The sequence below is a fragment of the Triticum dicoccoides genome, chromosome 2B, assembly GCF_002162155.2.
Source record: "Triticum dicoccoides isolate Atlit2015 ecotype Zavitan chromosome 2B, WEW_v2.0, whole genome shotgun sequence".
Taxonomy (NCBI): domain Eukaryota; kingdom Viridiplantae; phylum Streptophyta; class Magnoliopsida; order Poales; family Poaceae; genus Triticum; species Triticum dicoccoides.
The window spans coordinates 776,827,312-776,835,024 of NC_041383.1; positions in this window are offsets into that span (position 1 = coordinate 776,827,312).

Genomic DNA, 7,713 nt, shown 5'->3' on the forward strand with positions numbered 1-7,713 from the left:
ATGGATCGATATTGGACTTGATCCTTGATGCATGTATTTTTTTAGTACCTCCTCGATGCGTGTATGAGAAGAAAATAAAAGGTCAGTCTCACAATGAATGAAAAAAATAAAAGGCCATATGACGTCTGAATAATTCAGAGGAAGACTTGGTTTTCTTTTCATTTTACGAGTGGCGTGGTGGATAATTTACTTCAATTTAGTGGCAGTTTTGATGACAAACTAAAAATTCTGAGAAGCAAGTAATGAATAATTTTTTTTACTTGTGGGTGGTGGGTGGGTGATTTACTTCAACTTTAGGGGCAGATTCAATGACAAACGAAAAAATACAGAGAAACAATTAACAAAGATTTTTTTTCACTTGCGGGTGGCATGTTGTTTAAACTACTTCAGCTTTATCGGCAGCTTATGATAGGTGGACCGACCAAAAAAGTCGAAGAAACGCACCGTCCTTTATTATTATTAGCACAAATACCCGTGCGTTGCAACGGAAGTGTAGAAAAAATATAACGCGGCAAAAAGGTTTTTATGAAACGACGGGTGAGAAAATAGGTGGAAGACGAAGCTTTGGAGGCTCGCTGCTCTAAACTTGTAAGGATGATGCTAACTAAGTGACAATATTTTTACTTGGGGACGGCATTCCTATGACCTCATCAAGATGATGCAAGAGTTGGCAATATCTGGTTCGCGTTCACATATGTCACAGATCTTGGTCAGTGGCCAACAATGTCTAAATTGTTGACGGTATCTAGATTTGTGGTGATAAGTATATTTTAAATGACACAACTCCAATTAGCGGTTCAGGAATTGGGCCCATGTGTGGGTAGGGAAAAAAAACTCCTTTGATCTTTTTCTTGAACATAGTACAGACGCTTACGCTCATATATATACGCATACACTCATCCCTATAAACACACACGCACATCCTACTCCGATGAGCACCTCCGAGAGACCGAGCCGACATATCATCTTAAGATTGACGAAATCACCAAAGGCACCTCGTAGTCGACGGGAACGTCTCCTCCCACTGAACACGGATCGCGGGATATCCTGAAATAAATTCATGAATAAATGCAAGCACCAGGACTTGAACTCTAGTGTGCTGGGGATACCACTGTCCAACTAACCATCTAACTACATGTTGTTTCGTAAATCTCTGTTAATTTTGGCCACCGCACAACAGACTTGTCACTAAACGGCGCCAACGCAAAAGAATATATAACTTTTAAAACTAATCTAGTCCAGCTGGACCTAAGGGCCACCCTACAGGAGCTACAACATGCACCTATTCCATACACCGTCCCTCATAATCTAACTCGCTCTTAATTTATTTTCTTCAAAATGCATGAACCTTCTTTTCTAAACATATGGCCATTCTCTTGAATCACATAACATTTTTAACATGCAAACACTTTTAGAATTACATGAACACATTTTTAGAAAGGTTGTTTAAAAAAAATGTGAACAGTTTTCAATACATAAACTCTTTTTTGAAAAATACAAACATCTTAAAATGCAAGTGCACTTTTTGAAAAATCGCATATTTTTTCGAAAAGCACGAACACATTTGAAATTACACAACCATTTTTTAAAGCATGCAGTCACTTTAAAAAAATATAAGCAGATTTCAGGATAAAAATACGAACCACTAATTCTGTAGCATGCACGTATAGAACTTGAATGCATGTATATATATGGATTCTGTATCCAAGAAATAAAATCTAGTGTACCTGTTTTTAGCACAAAATAAAAAAATCTATCTGTACCTAATACTCAGAGATCATCGGTCGGTTTCTAAAAAAAGAAAAGCACATTGGTCCGTGAAGGATCCAACGCCGGCTGCGCCCATCGCAGCGCCCCATTCTGCATCCCCACCGCCGGTAGCAACCTCGCGCCCTCTCTCTCCTTTCCCTTTTCCTCCTTCCGTTTCACATCTCTGTCACGTCAAGCCGCTCCGCGCCATGGCCCTGCCGCCCGGAGCCCGGCACCCCTGCTTCACACTGCCAATGGTGGCCACATCCGGTGGAGTTCGCCACCATCCGGTCCCTACACGTCAGGCCGCTCCGTTGCCGTCGGTGTTGCCCACTCACCAACGGCATATCTTCTGTTTTTCTCATTTATCATCCATCCATCCATCTTCCTTCTTTTGATATTTCAAATCAGGATCATCTGCTTCCTCCGTTTCAATTTCTTTTCCCATCCTTTCCTATTGATCCAGCCGGTTTATTGATTTCAACTCGCAGCAGTATTTAAATTGGTTTATTTGAATGTAGGGGAGCAAGGTGGGATTATATACTAGATAGATGTTATAGCTTCTGTTGGGACGCCCCCTTCTGCCTGCACGTGGTCTATTATTTGCCAGAAGATTCGTTGGATGGGCTGAGGCCCATGCTAGCCGGTTGAGCCATTACTGGGCTTCGTTGGGACAACGAGGGATGAATTTTTCTCCAACGACCTACGAAAACTTCCACTACACCACGGTTGTCAATCAGAGGCATTTTGGTAAAGGCGTATCTGAAAATGCCTCCAAATTGTATATAAGAAGGCACTTTTTCGGCTTGCCTCAGCTCCCTCTATATAAGAAGGCACTTTTTTGATTTGCCTCAGATTCCTGTATATAAGAAGGCATTTCATGATAATGCCTTCGATTGTAGGTAGCTTTCACGGCATTTCCTCAAATTGCGACTAAACAGACATGAATCGGAGGCGTTTTCAAGAAAAGCCTTCGAAGGTTTTGAGGTGTTTTTTAATCGCCTCAGCGGCGCCGGCGTAAAGGACGGCGGGCGCACGGCCATTGCTGCGGCGGCGGATTGGGACAGCGACGGCGGACTGGGATGGCGCTGTCAGACAGTTGCTCATGCGACGAGCAGCCACTAATTGGCGCACGGCCATTGCCCATTGCTGCGGCGACGGCCTGGGACGGCGGCGGCGGACTGGGTTGGCGCCGCCAGACAGTTGCTCAGGCGACGAGCAGCCACTAATTGGGCGCACGGCCGTTGCTGCAGCGACGGACTGGGACGGCGGCGGCGGACTGGGATGGCGCGGCCGGACAGTTGCTCAGGGGGACGAGCAGCTGCAAACTGGACCCGTTTTGCGGCTCCTGCGGCCATGCATGAGAGTAACGCGCTGGCGGTGCGTTGCTCAGAACTCTAGTTCCGGCGTCATCGTTTATCTCAGCTTTGGCCGCCGGCGATGCATGCATGTTCAGATGGTTAAGCGATTTGTTGCTTGCTAAATAATATGGCTTAGGCGGTGTAGTGGTAGGCGTGCAACAAAGTATTCGAATTGATGCTGTGCTCGTATCACGTATGACTCTTGACTTGCTCTTGATTCTTGCGCGCGAAAGGAGGACAAGGTGTCAAGGTCAACAGTTTCAGGGATGACAGCTGCATGTGGCCTTTCGAGCAGGCTGATTGATTCAGAATTCCCTGTCACTTGGGAAAGATTCCCTATCACTTGGTGGGCCAGCTAAAGTGGCGCTACGCCGGGGTTATTTTCTAGCGTTTTAGAGGAATTTGTACCATTATATTATGATTTTGTCTATACAAGTTGTAAAGCGTGTTATGACATGAGAAGAAAGTGTATTGTGACGGTGAACCCAAGGAGTCAATCCGTACTTTATTATTAGGAAAAAAATAGGTATATATTTTGGGCTTTGTTTTTCTTCCTATTTTTTTCTTCTCCGGGTTTCTGCATTTTTTGTTTTTTTTTGTTCTTGGTCATTCTTTTTTATCATTTTCCTATTTTTTATTTCTATTTATTTTTCTATTTGTTGTTATTTCAAAGAAATATGCACACCTATTGAAAAATACGCAAACATCTTCTTTAAATCATGCGTCCACTTTTTAAAAACTAAATGAACACTTCTAAACATTCATGAAATATCTTATTTAAAGTGGTTGAACACCTTTTTAATTGCAGGAACATTTTGAAATAAATGCGTGAAAAATCTTACACTTTTTCTTTTTGCAAAAATCATTTTATTAGGTGTACTCATGTTTTCAAAAAATGTCACTAAAAAATCCGTCATAGATCAACATATTTCTTGTAGTGCTTATCAAAAATGTTCTCCTTCATATAGAAAAAACTTGCACTCCACATTCCCTAATTTGTGTTCCACTTCAGTGTTCGTGCAATGACTACTTCCTATCATTTTGTTTATCAGTAGGTATACCTAAATACGTGACTGGGAAATTTCAGCCCTGCAGGTGAAGATTACTGAGTAGTCTCCTCTGTATCTTGAAATAGGCTTTCGCTCCGCTTTATATATGAAGCAACGATCCATACAACTAATATCCAAACTCCGAAACATGAACGAAGGTTGGGGCAACAAAACAATCATGACCAACAAACACAAGAGAAATAAGAAAAGAAAAGGCACCTAGTGGCTGCCGAAATGCGGCCCTACGAAGACGATAGTTGACGCGCTGTAGCTAGTAGTGCATCTAGCATGAACCCAAGTCGATCATGATCGTGCTGCCTAGCGAGCGGATGCCAGTGCTGCAGAAAAGTAAGGAATTTGAAGGAGTCAGACGTCTGGCTCGGAAAGACCTGCTCAATCACCATTTTATTATGTGTCGTCCATAGAGTCCACGACATCGCCGCAAAGAAAAGACAGAAAAGCAGTGAAGGTAGCCCTGCTCTAGAGGAAATGTGTGAGGTCCAGGGCCTCCCAGTTGGGCCCCAGTGCTTCACGGACGAACGTCCATAAGACTCGTGTCGCCATACATGAGAATAGGATGCAAGTCCCAGTCTTCGGTACCACGCATAAGAGGCATAAGCCATCACTCGGGCCATGCCCCTTAAGCACCTCGGTCCCCGAAGGGATGGGATCTCATAGTAATTGCCATACAAACATCTTTATCTTCAAGGGCAAAGGGGCCTTCCACAAGGGGGAAAGCCAAGGGATGGTAGGAGACTGGCATAATGCTTGGTATGCCGTGTTCATCGAGAACTCACCCGTCAGTGAGAGTCACCAAGACACGGTGTCCGTATAGTTTGGTAGCACTGGAGGTAGGACTGCCAGCACAGGCATTTTGTTCCAAATATGTGTTATTGGTCTCCCCCATATTACTTTTCGGGACGATCCCAAATAGATTATCCACTCGAATAGACCAAACATGCGTTATGGGTCTCCCACATGGCTAGCCCAAGATTATTTCCAACACAGGCCTTTTGTTCCACCCGCCTCAAAAACATAACTCCTCGAGACTATAATTGCCGCCCTAGGTTTTTAGACGGAGACACACGAAGACCCGACTCAGATATGTTTTTTTCTCGTGACATGCTTGTTTGGCCCATATCAGAAGCCATGCTGATAAAATGAGCTCTTGTATAGTAGTGTGCTCTTCTTCGGGAATAAAGTTTTGGTGGACGGGGACATTGGAGCACTTTATTTAAGATGGTTCAAAATAATATTTTGAAGTTTGTTTCAAGAAAAGCGGATAAAAATTTCTTTGAAAAATTATACATATTCGTGACGAATCTGTAAATTTTGATCAAAAATATTATTATTTGCAAGCTGCACACAAAAAAATCTCGGCCCAACAACAGCAAAAATTGCCCATTTTCATCCACTTTAGCTATATGCCAGTCAGCTAAATTTTAAATTTGGGTCAGTCAATTTCTTGGTTGTTGATTTTTCCTCTGAGATTAGTGTTGTGTTTCTTTTCTGTGTGTTGTGGGTCTTTTTTTGTACTGGGAAAAATTGACTGACCTCTAGTTTGGGCCAGTCAATCTCTTAATGGGCTGAGATTCATCACATGTCCAACCTAATCCTTCCCTCTCTAGCTTTGTTTATCTGGTTTTCTGTTTATTTTCTTTATTAGTAGGTTTTTTCTTTTCTTTTGTGTTTATTCTTGGATGTTGGGTAAGTATAGATGTACACACATAATACTATACAATAGTGTGAAATTCCATGATTATATGACTATTCTTTGCTTAATACAAAAAGTACAATTTCAGTGCAAAGTCGCGTGCAAAATTTTGATTTTTTATTTCATTTTATTTTCTTCTTAAAAGCCAATACCAATGCCACTACTTAATGTTCCTCATAAAACTTTACTATTTTGATACACTTTAGTTATTATTTTACCTTCTTTCTTCTTTTATAGTAATACCAATGGCATTATTATATTCTTATTAGTACATATTTAAAAGAAGCACAATTTTGTGTGTATATTGCGTGCAAATTTCTTCCTTTGAGAACTTCATTATATTGATTTTGTTTTAGTTTATGTTTCATTTTATTTTTTCTAAAGGGTAGTACAAGAGCCACTAATTCATTTTTTCGTTGAAAAAATCATTATTTTGATTTCTTTAAGTTTTGTTTTATTTCTGTTGTCTTGAAAAGTAATACAAATGCCAGAAACTCACTATTATATGCTTATTATTGCATATTATAAAAAAAGTGCAATTTTAGTGTAAACTGTGTGCAAATTTTGAATTTTTTGTTTTATATTATTTTTTCTTTCTCCGTAACGGATAATACAAATGCCACTAATTCATTCTTTGTTAGCAGACTTCATACTTTTACTTTGTTTGAGTCCATATTTCTTTTTTTGTTCTTCTTTCATTTCATTCTTCCTAAAGGGTAATACAAATGCCACTAGTTCATTCTTTCTTAGAAACTTTTTTATTTTGTTTTATTTTATATTTCATTTTCTTTCTTTTTCAGGGTAATACCAATTCCACTAATTCTTTCCTTCTTTGGGAACTTTTTGTGTGTGAATTCCACTATTATATGCTTATTGTTGCATATTTTAAAAAGGCAGATTCTTTGCGTAAATTGTGTGCAAAGTTTCAATTTTTTTTAGATTATATTTTCTCCAAAAAGGGTAATATAAATTCCAGTAGTTTATTCTTTGTTGGGAAAAGTTCACATTTTGACTTTGTTTTGGTGCTTATTCCATTTTCTTTCTTCTTAAAGGTAGTACCATTGTCACTTATTCATTCTTTCTTATAAAACTTCATTGTTTGGATTTGGTTTAATTTTTTATTTTCTTCATTTCTTTAATGGTAATACAGCCACTAATTCATCCCTGTCTAGAAAGCTTCTTTTTGCAAACCTTTCACGAGTATATACTTATTCTTGCAAAAAATAAAAGGTGCAATTTATGTGTAAATGGTATGCAAATTTTGTGAGTATCGTACTATTTTTATATATTTTTGTTTTTCTGAAGTGATACCAATGTCAGTAATTCATTCTTTTTTAGAATTTATTTATTTGATGTTTTCTTCAATTATTCTGTAAGGTGACAGGACCGCAAGTATTAGAAGTTCAGGCGAGCGGCATTTCTTCTTCTTTTGGGTTATCAGGTAACTGCTCATAGTAATTAAATCCGTGGTAGTTAAGAAAATTGTGTTCTAAGAATACTTAGAAAATATTTTGCTACCAAACAGGGCTTTTTTTATATATGATAGGGGGAGTTGTGTGGTTGAAAGAAAGCCGCGTCTCAATATAAAGATGGTTGGTAGCAATTTTGCTGCAGGGTTAGCATTTTTAGAGAAGCTCTCACGGCCATGGTGATGCTTTTAACGAACGAGATAGGCCGCTTGCACAGGCATCGCTAGCATGTATGGCCGTGCTTGCAGTAGCTAGCCGACCGGCTATGTGTCAAGAATATCATGTGTCTACCTTTTTTTGCGAGAAAATTTCTGATCTATTCATTTTCAATCATGGCAGTGCAGCGAATACCAGAAATAATAGAAATTAGA